The following is a 12,846-nucleotide window of genomic DNA, read 5'->3' as shown; positions in this document are numbered from 1 at the left end:
ATAGATTAATTCCTGTGCATATTTATACATTGTATTGGCTAGTTTGATGTCAACTTGACACAAGCTAGAGTTATCAGAGAGGCAGGAGCCTCGGTTGAGAAACACCGCCATAAGATCCAGCTGTTAGGCGTTTTCTTAATTAGTGACCAATTGGGGAGGCCTCAGCCCATTGTGGGTGGTGCCATCCCTGGGCTGGGCAGTCTTAGGATCCATAAGAAAGCAGGCTGAGTAAGCCCTGGGTAGCAAGCCAGTAAGCAGCACCCTTCCATGGCCTCTGCATCAGCTCCTGCCTCCAGGTCCCTGTGCTGGGTGAGTTCCTGTCCTGACTGCTTCTGATGATGAACTGTTATATAGAACTGTGAGTAAAATAAGCCCTTTCCTCCCCCAGGTTGCTTCTGGTCATGGCATTTCATCACAGCAACAATAACCCTAAGATAGACTTATATTTAATATCTATGTTTCCAAGCTGTGGTTAGAATATACTTACGTGTTTTTTTTTTTTGTATTATGACTTAAAAATGTAACCTAATTAATGATTTCCCATAATACATAATTATGCATAATGTTCCATTTATAAAGTCATTTATTTGGCTTATTTGACATACTTCCTCCACACCTTTTTGTGTGTTTGGTAGTTTTTATAACTGCTGGGGGCTGAAGCATTAAGGAGTTGAGGTGCGTCTCTCATTCTGCCCCTTGGGGAGCCCCAGGGCTGTAAACAAGATTCACATGATCAGATATTGATGAGTGGCCTAAGGACAGGACGCTGGGCATGGCGGTGAAGAGTGAGGACTGGGTGGGTGGGTGGGTGGCAGAACTTGCGGGAGGTCCCTAGGGGACACCTCTTCTTTCCCTGGGTGATGGGAGAAGACTTGCTGAGCAAGTGAGTTCTAACTCAGACCTGAATGATACATAGGACTTCCGGAGAGGTCCAGGGAAGGAGGTTCCGTGTAGCAGGAATGACGCACGCAGGTTCCTGAGGGTGGCCAGGCCTGGTGCGGATGAGGAACAGAAGGAGGCCCCGGTGGCTGAGAGGAGAGAGGCATGCGTGGAAGGGAATGGGGCCTGCCCGGGGTCATGGGAGAGAAAGTGGAGTGTGTTTATAAGAGTTGGCCCCAGTTTTAAATCCACAGTGACAGGCTCTGATGGATATTTTTGGATGGTGACCACGGCTGCTCTGTGCAGAATGAGTGTGTGGGGAGCAAGGACGGAGGCAGGCGCGAGGGCCGCTTCAGAGACGGATGGAGAAGGCAAGAGGCTCCCGTGGCTGACGCTAGCAGAGAGGATAAGGGGCAGTGTTCGGTTTCAGAGAGTCGAAAGCTGTAGCTGCCAGGCATGCAGAGCAAGTGGAGGCTCCTGGGCAGGAAGGGGTTAACCAAGAGTGCTAGTTTGCTTTGTTTGGGGGAAGGCTGAGACAGGATCTTGTTGTGTAGTCCTGGTTGAGTCGTACTCACTAAGGTGATCTTCCTGCCTCCCCTCTCCTGGGTGCTGAGACTGGAGCATGGACCACCACACGCCCGGCCTGTGTTTTTTGCAACCCATTTTTGGAAAGTATCTGTACCATGTTTTGATAGGGGGAAGATGAAGGAGAACAAGTTGGGGGGCTGTGCATCAAGGATCTGTTGGGGTGTGAGCTCCAAATGTCTGAGACTTGCAAGAAACAAATTGTGCTTACATCTGGAGAGAGGGCTGGCGGGAACTGTATAGACATCTGGGGAAAAGTCAGAATAGTTCAAAAATGAATGCTTGTAGGTTTTGCTTAAATTAACATAAGTTCTGTAAATTCGTGGGAGTGCTGAAGAGGTGGCCAGAATGCATACAGAGGTGGGACCTTCGATAAGCACTCTGGTCTTCTCATAGACAGTGGGGATGCATCCAGTGAACATCTTTGCAATCCCATCTAATGTCCCTTGCAGAAAAGTTTCTACAAGTGGCTAGGTTTTGTTGTTGTTGTTTTTGTTTTTGTTTTGTGAGACAGGGTTTGTCTATGTAGTCCTGGATGTCCTAGAACTCACTATGTAGACAAGACTGGCCTCAAACTCACAGAGATTCTCCTGCCTCTTGCCTCTGCCTCCCAACTACTGGGACGAAAGGCATATGCCGCCATACCTGGCACTGAACTGAGCAAATAGTGAATGCTCAATAAATGCTTGTCAGAGTTGTCAGATCGATTTGTCATTGTCATCACGGCCACCACCACCACCAGCAGCACCACCATCATCATCATCGTCGTCAAGTCCAAGGCTTCCAGGTAAAATTGCATCATAACATGACTCAGAATTCAGACCTTGGAGTCACCGTCCATTTCTGGCTTTGGTCTTTACAGGTCATGAGGCTCTAGGCAAGTCACTTAACCCCTCTGTTTTCCCGTTGAGTAGCACACGAAAGCTACCCCCGCCCCCCAACACACACCTCCAGAGCACTGTGAGGGTACCGGAGACTGTCAGAAATACCGTTGGGTTTCAGCTTCTCCACATCTTCCCAGTGGTGGCCGAGGTCAATTCTCGCTAACCTTGTCTAAACGGTCATGTGGGACTGCATCTCACATCACGTTCACAGTTTATTGTCCATTAACGTCCCTCAGTGTTGGGATTGTCTGTTTCTACTTCTGTTGAAGGTAGCCATCTCGCTTTAGTATCTTTTCGTGTTTTGCCCATTTCTGTGTTTTTGTATATTAAAACCGTCATATTTGTTGCATGACATTTTCCTTAAGGGGGAAAAAAAATCACTGTATCCAGTTTGCTGAGTAAGCTGATTCCAAGTAAGCTACTTCTGTCAACTGTAGCTTGTGTGTTAAGCTGCAGGAACATTGAGGGAGACGAGCTGGAATCTGATGGACAAGTTGGTATTTGTTAAAGAGACAGAAAAAGAGACTTGCAAAGGATGTCTTGGGTGGAGCAATGATCGACGAAGGCAGAGCCCTGTGCATTTACTGGATTTGAGCCATGGGCAGTGGACGAAGGGATGGAACAAACATGGGGTCCGGGGGTGACGCCGGTAGGAAATGGCAAAGAACTTGCGCCATGTTCAGATTGGGACTTCCTCGAGGCCAGGAAGAGCCAGGGAAGATTTCGACGTAAAAAGACTGACTGTGTGCCGTGGTGGAATTGGCTGGGGTCCCTGCAGCAAGTGTGGGCTGGGAGGGACCCAGCCAGCCTGACTCTGGACATTGGTCTGATTCCCCTAGTGCCACGGTGGCAGCAAAGTAGACAGGAATTATGATGTCCTGAAAGCTGCCCTTTGTGCTCATGTGACCATGTCCTCTATATAACGCTTCTTGAGACTGGGTGGGAAAACATTCGGCATGTGGTTGGAGATTCTTGGAGCTTACTTACCCACAATCCTTAGGGTAGATGGGACCATACACAGGGAGTAGCTGGTCCCGGTGAAGAGATGGAGTGAGAACATTTAAAAGAGTAAGGTTTTTGGTGAACTCCACAGGAACAAGCTATTCGCTGAATAGTCTCAAGAAGCTGCATGTAAAGGATCTGGGCCCACATTGTAATATGGCCGATAAAGGAACACTATAATAATTTAGGTAAGTAATTTTGTGTACTTTATCTGTTGCTATTTTTTAGACTAAAAGTGAATCTCTCCCCAACCTGTATCTGTTCATTTCTCATGTGATACCACTGTGGCCATTTTCATTGGGACCCTGAGAGTACCAGTGTTACATTTGTCTTAGTGAATTAACTTATTGCTTTGTTCGTAGTATCTTCATTACCACGTGGCAGATTTGCTGTTTTGTACAGTTTTTCTTCCACAACTTTAATGTCTGGGATTCCTTTATCCAGTACATTAATGAAAAATGTCACAGACACACAAAACTGTCACAGTTCTCTCTCTTCCTTTCATCCTGGTTGACATCATATTACATAGCACACCAAGTAAGCTGGTCAGCTGGTAAGAGGAGCCTTTAGCTCTGTTTATTCAGAGTGGTTGTCTGGTTCTCGAACATTTTTGGGACATTAGAGAAGATCTTATTCAACCCAAGACACGTTATATCTTTTTCTTCCTCTTGGTGTCCAAGAGTTTGTCAGGCCAGGGGTGTAGCTGGCCACATGACTTGTTCTGTCTTCCAGATCCCTTTCTCAAGACCCCAGGTCAATACTTTCTCAATACTTTCTGCACAGAGTTGGATCCAGGATCAGTACTAGGCTTATGGATCTCCGGGGTGGAGATCCATGCACGCCAGTTCTTAACCCTGATCCTCAGCTTGGTGGAATTTAAGATCACCTGGACAGCAAACCTTGGGGTGTAGCATGAATCTTAAAGAGTCTTATTAATAAAACAAACGCAGAGCCAAGTATTGGGGTGAATACTGGAAGATCAGAGAGACAGAACAGGCCACAGCTAACCTCACCTGGCCAACTTCTCAGCTGATCTTGTTTCCTCAGACTGGAAGCCTGAGTCCTCATCCAGAATGAGTCTCAGCTGAACTACTGCTCCAAAACCTGAAACCTTAACCAGCTAAAAGCTTCTAGTTTCTGGTCTTCACGCCTTATATATCTTTCTGTTTTTGCCATCACTCCCTGGGATTAAAGGCTCACTTCTTGGGATTAAAGGTGTGAGTCACCATGCCTGGCTGTTTCCAATGTGGCCTTGAACTCACAGAGATCCAGAAGGATTTCTACCTCTGGAATGCTAGGATTAAAGGTGTGAGTACCACCATTTTCTAGCCTTTGTATCTAGTGGCTGTTCTGTTCTCTGTCCCCAGATAAGTTTATTAGGGTGCACAATATTTTGGGGAACACAAAAATACCACCACATCGGGGCCTGTGTGGGAGGCTGTTCCCAGGGAGGTTCAGCTGATGGGGCAGACCCACCGTGTGGGGGGGGGGAGGGGTAGTACCATGCGTTGGTTGGGGTTCATTCAGGTGGGAGTGGAGATAAAGGGAAGTAGAGCAACCACAGTAGCTTTAGGCTAATTAGCGACAGAAACAGTGTGACCAGCAGCCTCCTGTTCCTGCCATCCTGGCTCCCCCACCTTGCTGGCCTGGTTCTCAAACGCAGAGCCAGAATGAACCGCCCTTCCTCTGGGCTTCTCCTCAGCTCTTTGGTCACAAACACTTAACGCAATCTGCTTCTTGACCAAAATGACCCTCTTTGAAGGGCTTCTGCCAAATGCCAATCATTTCCAAATCCTTGGGGTTTTTTTTCTGTTCCACTCTTATGTTGAAAGTGGGGAGATCCCTCCTCCCCTTCTCCCCCCTCCCCTCCTGTTCTTTTGAAAAGCATTTGTAGTCTAAACTGATGCCTATGATTTTGAGGTCTGAGAAAAAAGAGAAACAGTTCTTTGGGGGTAAATGTTTTCAGATACTGACTAAAACCATACTAAAACATTAAGGCACATTTAGGACATTATCTGTGCATTGAAATGCTAATATTAGGACAATTATATTTTAAGAGAAGGGTTTTTTGTTTGTTTGTTTGCCATTTTATTTTAAGGCAGGCTTTTTGCTGGCTCCCTAAGAAGTGTTTTGGCCTAGAAATGTGTTTTGTTTGGCTCAAATGGTGTTGTGGTATTTTCCCCCTAAATGGCATTTTGAAATAAGGAGATTTCACTTTTCTTTTTTCTTCTTTTCCTTCCTTCCTTCTTCCCTTCCTTCCTTCCTTCCTTCCTTCCTTCCTTCCTTCCTTCCTTCCTTCCTTCCTTCCTTCCTTCCTTCCTTCCTTCCTTTTTTTAAGATAGCAGAACCCTTCTTCTGGTTAGGAATGGGGAAAGCCTAGAGACACCTCCAGTGCCTGCAGGTGAAGGTGTCTACGCTGTAGACAGCAGCTTTTTCATTCTGAGTCTGTGTGAGACAAGACAGCGGTTGAGACTTTTGAAAAGCTGGAAGCTCTGTAACTAGCCGCCGGACACCCTGTCCATTTGGGGTATGAAACAGAGGCGCAGGCTGGAAGCTACAGCTCACCTGTCACCCCACTATCCTTGGTTAGCCACAGCCACTTTGCCTGGCCGGCTTCTGGGTGTGTTTGAGTTTGCACCTGCTCCGTTAGGAGCTCAACGAATCAAGAGTGTACTTAGAGTTGGAAGGAGAACACTAAGATGGAAGAAATTTTCCGTTTCGTCCCCTCAGCACAGACTGGCGGATCAGTATGTGATTATCAAGTACTCGCGGAGGCAGGTGGCATTTCCCCTAGTAGAGCATTAACCCACTGCTGGTTGCTCCAGGTTACTGACGGGGTGCCCTCCGAGAGTACAGTGACTGTAGGGCTGTGTTTGTTTCTTTCGTTTGGATGGCATGGGAAGTAAGGACAACCTTGCGTCAGAGTCCTGTCATTCCAGAGCTAAAACCGAACCTTCCGACTGTTCGCCTGTGACCTGGTCCCTGCTGCCATCATTTTAGCGACAGGGTAGGGGCTGGAGCCCTGGACCCCCGAGTCTTCTGTTGTGGATGTCACAGTTGAGTGTGGTGTTTCCCGAGCTGAGATTTGTAGGCGGGTGCTGAGTTGGGGGTCCCCAGTTCTGCCTCTTCTTCACTGTGTGACTTCCCTGTGCCTCCGTGTCTTATTGTAAAAAGAGGGAGCATGGGGACATTGACTTCAGAGTAGTTTGTCATGAGAATGAAACCAAATAGGGCATTTAAAGAACGTAGACAGGTGCCTGCCCCTTAATAATGCACATACAGCTCATACTAGTCTGAGGACTCGGAGTTCCTCATTGCCTGGCGGAGGTAACCAGAAGCAGCATTTGAGGTGCATTAGAATGATTGCATAATTGGCATTTCCCCTCCCAGAATTTCTGCAGGCCTTTATGAGCGGGGTTTCATCCGTGTATTTAGAAAAGAAATGAGCAGCAATCTGGGCCAAGGTTGGCATTTCATTTCTAAATGTATGTGGATACCTCACTTTATGTGGATTCCTCATAAAGGAATAGTGGAGGGACAGTCGAGATATCTACGTCCTTACTAAGAACTTCGTTTGAGTAAGTTTGGTCCAGTTGTCAAATAAGTCTTGTGTATAAAGTGCTCTCAGATCCAAAAGGGTCAAAAGGCAGTGTTCTGTTCAAAGAGTTTAAAAATCAATAGGAAAGAAAGTAGACGGGGGGGGGGGATATTATTTCCATATTTTGTGATAAACATGAAAAATGAAAATTAAAGCCAGGAAAGGCGCAAAGCTACACAGAGAAACCCTGTCTCGAAAAGCCAAAAAAAAAAAAAAAAAAAAAAAAAAAATGAAAATTAAAGAACAGGTGGCACTTTGCTTGAGATAGGAGGGTTAGCCTCAGAGCCAAGAGGCGTCAGTGGCCCTGGAAAGGAGAGAGTGGAGGAGATTGTGGTGTAGAGACACCAGATTGTAACTTTGGCTATAGTATCAGTCCTGTGGGTGGGCCAGCCTCCTGCTGTTTGCTCTGGAGCTCCAAAGAATGGGATGGAGAGAGCTGGATGGAGCAGAGGATGGGATGGAGCTAGGGCTTCTATGCAAAGCCCTGCATCTCAGAGGAGCTGCCTCGGTGAGGTCCTGGCTGCAGACCTGAAATGAATGAAGTACTAGATTAAGTTCCCCATGCCAGAAGTGATGGGGGTCATGGCACAGGAGATAGAGGAATAGAGAGTGGGTAAAATAAGTGGTGTTTGGGAGTGAACTCGGATATCAAGTGGGAGGGATGAGGGAGTCCAGAGTGGCTGTCTTAAGCAATCATGGATTGGCCCGGGGCCTGAGAGAACATGTCTAGAGGGGAAAGTGAATTTCCTTGTGTTTCCTCTTGGATTTTTTGAGGACTCCGAGGCATCCAAGTGCATATGCAGCATCCAAGGATTTTCACATTGCTTTGGGAATGTGCTTGAGTGGATTTGTGTAGATAAGCGCACACTTGTCTGGTAAATGGTTAGCCCGTAGCTGGGTAGGCGCCAGTTCTGTGAACCAGATTTGGAAGTCATTAGCGTATGAGTGGTGGTTGAAGCCACAAGAGTGGATAATATTCAGTGAGGGAATAAAGGGTGAGAAGAGCCAGCAATCACCCAGCAAGCTGAGGAGGAGCGCTCCCTGCTGGTGTCAGGAGCCAGAGAGGGACGGGATGGATTCTTTAACACACGTGCACAATATGTGGTAACTGGTGGGGTGGCTGAGTTTTTTTCTTGCCATATACCAAAAGTAATTTTATGTGGATTAAAGCCTGAATTGCTGAAAGTCTTAAATGTTCCTGATAGGAACTGGTCCAGGTTGCATGCTTTGGTCAGAACTGCAAAGTGTTGTAAAGTATATGAAGAGGTATTGTGCATGTTATAATAATTCTCCATCAGAAAGAAGGAAATGGTTAATAGCCAGCTACTGAGAGAGAAACAAAAGCCAGAATGAGTGATTTAAAAGAAAACATTGCAAATTTCCAAAACAAAACAAAAACAGATGAAGAGGTATTTTTATTATATAGTGAAGGAACTGGCATCATTACAACCCAAGCGTTAGATAAGGTTTTTAAAAGAGAGGAGCCTTGGTGGGAGAACACAGAAACAGCTACAGGTTAACTGTCTATAATCCAAAAGTCAGAAAGCTGAAATCTTCAAACTTGGGAACTTGAAATGTTACCATGATGCCACACGTGGGGAATTCTGCACCCGATGGTCCACAGTCAAAACACAGGGTCACCAGAAACATTGTATAAAATTACCTTTGGGCTATCCAGTGCATGCATGGTCAGTATGAAATGTAACGGAACTCCAGATTTGGATTTGGGCTCCCTTCCCTGAGGTAATTTATTTTACATATGCAGGTACTAAGGTGCAAAAGAAAGAACAGTCCAGACTCTGAGACACTCTGGTTTTACAGGTTGGATGAGGAGGGCTGGGCCTGTTCTGAGGAATGGGGCTACTCTTGGCTGGGAATTTTATGTTTATAATAATGTATGCAGGTGCACATACACGAGTGTACATGTGGAGGCCAGGGTCAACCTCTGGTTTTGTTGCTCAGGGGGCTGTCCTCCTTGCTTTTTGAAACAGTATCTGGCTCTCACCAGGACTCGAGGCTCACAGCTGAGGTTAACGGGGCTGGCCAGGCAGCAAGCCCCGGGAGTCTTAGTGTATCTGCCCCTCCAGCAGTGAGAGCATAAGAATGCCTCGCCATGCCCAGCTTTTAAAGTAGATGTTGGGAATTGAACTCAGATCCTCATTCTTGCATGACATGGACTTTACTGACTGAGCCATCTCCCGAGCCCTGGTAATTTAATAATATTTTACTCCTGTAATAAATGAAAAAGTTCATTTATTTAGTAGTGATGTCTTAATATTTATGGAGTCACTCTTAGAGCCTTGCTGAGGTGAGTAATGAGTGAACAGACATTACTCTTGACAGGGATAGAGCTTGTAGGGACACTATAGGAGACACTGTAAGGGATGCATAGGGCCATGGTTGTGGGGGATGCACTAAAACCACTTGGAGCATGTGGTAGCCAGAGAGCTTCTCTCCAGGTCCCACCAAGCCCCCGTAGTCCCACAACCCACGTATAAAATAAACACACAGATGCTTATATTATTTAAACTGTTTGGCCTAATGGCTCAGGCTTCTTGTTAACTATTCTTATATCTTAAATTAACCCATTTCTATAAATCTATACCTTGCCACGTGGCTCATGGCTTACCGGCATCTTTACATGTTGCTTGTCATGGCGGCGGCTCTAGGCAGTATCTCGCTCTCTGCCTTCCTGTTCCCTCAATTCTCCTCTCTGTTAGTCCCGCCTATACTTTCTGTCTGGCTACTGGCCAGTCAGTGCTGTATTGATACAGAGCAATATCCACAGCATTTCCCCTTTTCTTCTTTTTCAAAAAGGAAGGTTTAAACTTTAACAGCATGTCATATTTAGGGAGCTCCTGTGGTGTGGAGGAGGCCCAGAGCCAACCATCTAGAAGGGCCTTGTCCATCATATGAAACCAGCTGTGTGTAGAGGCCCTGGGTAGCCTAGAAAGGATTTTTGAGTACATTCTTGTTTTGATATTCTGGAGTTGACTAATGGACTTTTGAATTTAACAGAAAGGCCTCAATGGGATGAAAATTAGCCAACTTGACATGGAAAATCTTGAAAAATAAAAATCTTGAAGACATGTACTAAAAACTGTTCTTGGGAAGTTGAGATAGAGTAAGACAAAAAATAAAAATATTCTATTTAAATGATAGACTAACATGTTCTTTCGGGGGCTGAATATTCTACATTATTCACTCATGGTGATGAGGTTTTTGTTTTTGTTTTTGTTTTTTTTTAATAACATAACAAAAGTTAAATTTCAATGTTGTTGTCCTGTCTGCAGAATGCTGATTGAAAGTCTGCTACAGTGAACTCCCTAAGCACTCGTGTGCCCGGAGTATTTTGTTAATGTTTTCACAATGGCCCAGTCAAAAGAGTTACCTAACAATTCAAAATTGCTAGGTCAAAGCCAACTTAATAGGTTATTTATGACCTAGAACTTCAGTGACAGATTGGAGAAGTTCTGTGTGTCAACGCAAAAATAAGTCCCTGTTTTGTTCTCCAAGCTACATGATTACTGAAGTGACATGTAAACCTGTTGGGGTACTATGTAGTCTCTCAAACTTTGGAAACAGATTGTACACCACCCTCTTTCCCATTGGTACATAGATCTTTAGGGGATGGTCCTTGTGGTTTATCTCATCAGTCCCCAAAGATACACTGTCACCGAAGGACATCTAACAGGACCAGATGTGGAAGCCGAATAGTATTAGGCTAAGGTTCATAGACGTGGTAGGCAGACACTGCTTTTCCAGAAAGTCCACACGCCCCATTGTAGCCCTGTTAGTTTTCTGTGGTACATAGGGTGCCTCAGTGTGAGGAGTAGGAACCACACCTCTAATTTCCATTCCCTCTGTGTAGGCAACACTTGAGATATCATATGGCCTAATGATAAGAGCAGTATGTGCACCTGTCATTATGTTTATGGGCCACGCATCGTGCAGCTTTGACAAGGATGTGACGAGATGGAAACACAGGGACTGCTCTTTTTGTAGGGACTTGGCAGTGACAATGAACACATCATTCTTCCTGCCAGAAGTTTCGTAAAAAAACAGCACCAGGCGGTTACAGAAGTGGATGCCGAGGGAATCCACCAAGAAAGAAAACAGGTGGAAGCTGAGAGGTACAATGACTTGGATTTTGAGTTCTGATGAAGCCTAGAAGGAGATGCCTGCTGGGCATGGAGTGCAGTTTTGAGCCATGTTTTCCTCGGCACGACCCCCTCCCCCTCTACCTCTTCTCCATTTCCCCTCTCCCATTCTTCCTTTTAGTAAACTGTGTTCTTCAGAATCCTCCGAAGTGTGAGTAATGGAGGATGTACCTACCTTTTGCAGTCTTACGGTCTTGATCATTTAATACGTTTTATCTTCTCAGTCAATAGCTCAGTCTTTTTAAATGAAGTCTGAAGACAGTCATTTGTATTTTGAAAAGTATTCCCTTTAATTTTCAGTGTTAAGACGTTTGGTGTGCATTGCCCACCAAAGACTGTGATTGGAAGCATGTCCAAGTGTCTCCTGCATGGTGTCACCTGATGTGGAGATGGTGCTGTCAAGTCCCTGTGGTACTGGGTAGGGTGTGTGGTGTGTGTGCAGACTCACTCTGAGAGTTCCCCAGAGTGGTGCCTCTGGACAGAGGATACCGGAGCAGGACGGCAACCTTCCCTTGGTTTGGGTGCCTTGTGACCTCTGTGGCTGCCTGTGCTTCTGTTCTGCTGCCCAGTGGGTCAGGAGCTCTGCTCCCCCAAGCTTCTAGCTCAGGAAAGTTTCTCCTGTGACTCCTGACAAGGGAGTACCTCACCGTGGTGGAGTTGGATGATGCTCTGGGTTTGGACTGAGCAGGTGTTCCAAATGTTTCCCACAATACCGGGGTTAAGGGCCTACCTGTCCAAGGCACACAGAAGGCCAGCAGGGTATGGGAATGCACTCCAGTGACATTTCCTCCTCTCTCTGTCTAGCCCCCCTTCCCCTATCCCCTCCCAGATAAAAACAGGAGAAACGGAAACGGTCTAAATCAAGTCTATTAGGACCATAGCTGCTGGCTTAAGCTTTACTTTTCTCGACTCGTTTTTCTAATTAGCCTCAGCAGTGAGTCCAAAACCTCATGAACCTGGAGCCAGAATCCACAGTGCTGAGGGCAAAGCAAGGCAGAGTAGATGCATCATTTTCCTGGGAAGGAGCTTGAGGCTTGGGTCACATTAAGGAATGTACATTAAGGACAAATATAGACTTTCTTCTTTCCATGTAAGAGTTGGATAAGTTGATTCTATATAATAACTTGTCTTAAAAAGAAGGGTGTAAGAACATTTTAAAATCTTTTAAGATAATTATAGTAGGGGGCTGGAGAGATGGCTCAGAGGTTAAGAGCACTGACTGCTCTTCCAGAGGTCCTGAGTTAATTCCAGCAACACATGGGGCTCACAACCATCTGTAATGAGATCTGGCACCCTCTTCTGTATACATAATAAATAAATTAATCTTTAAAAAAAAAGATAATTATAGTATACATAGGACATAATCTTGCGGCCGGGCGGTGGTGGCGCATGCCTTTAATCCCAGCACTCGGGAAGCAGAGGCAGGCAGATCTCTGTAGTCAGCAGTTCCAGTGAAGGAAAGGCGTAAAACTGAGGAACCCTGTCTCGAAAAACCAAAAAAAAAAAAAAAAAAAAGGAAGTAATCTTGCAAGGTATAGAATCTGAAGGTGTTTGTTTGGTATCTAGAATGCTCCAAAAATAGGAATCAGTTACCTATGTTTAAAATTTTGCATATTTCATGAGAAATCACAGATTCCTATCCTATTTTGAAATTTAACGAATTTAGCAAAACATGCCTGTAGGCTGCCTCCTCTAAACTACCGGGGGGACCGTGGTTCCCACCTGCCCTCCCATATGC

The 12,846-nt window shown here is 45.6% G+C and overlaps 1 protein-coding gene across 1 annotated transcript in view; it reads left to right on the top strand.

The window, feature by feature from the left end:
- Positions 1-274: 274 nt before the first annotated feature.
- The window catches only part of Lifr (LIF receptor subunit alpha), a 48,533-nt gene continuing 35,961 nt past the window's right edge, over positions 275-12,846 (top strand). Inside the window, exon 1 of the mRNA XM_037209585.1 lies at positions 275-309. The gene's annotated coding sequence lies outside the window, so the exon portion shown is untranslated. The remainder of the gene's footprint in view (positions 310-12,846) is intronic.

Source organism: Peromyscus leucopus, chromosome 11, assembly GCF_004664715.2.
Source record: "Peromyscus leucopus breed LL Stock chromosome 11, UCI_PerLeu_2.1, whole genome shotgun sequence".
NCBI classification, from domain to species: domain Eukaryota; kingdom Metazoa; phylum Chordata; class Mammalia; order Rodentia; family Cricetidae; genus Peromyscus; species Peromyscus leucopus.
Note: the sequence above shows the minus strand (reverse complement) of the source record. Positions and strands in the feature narration are given on the sequence as shown.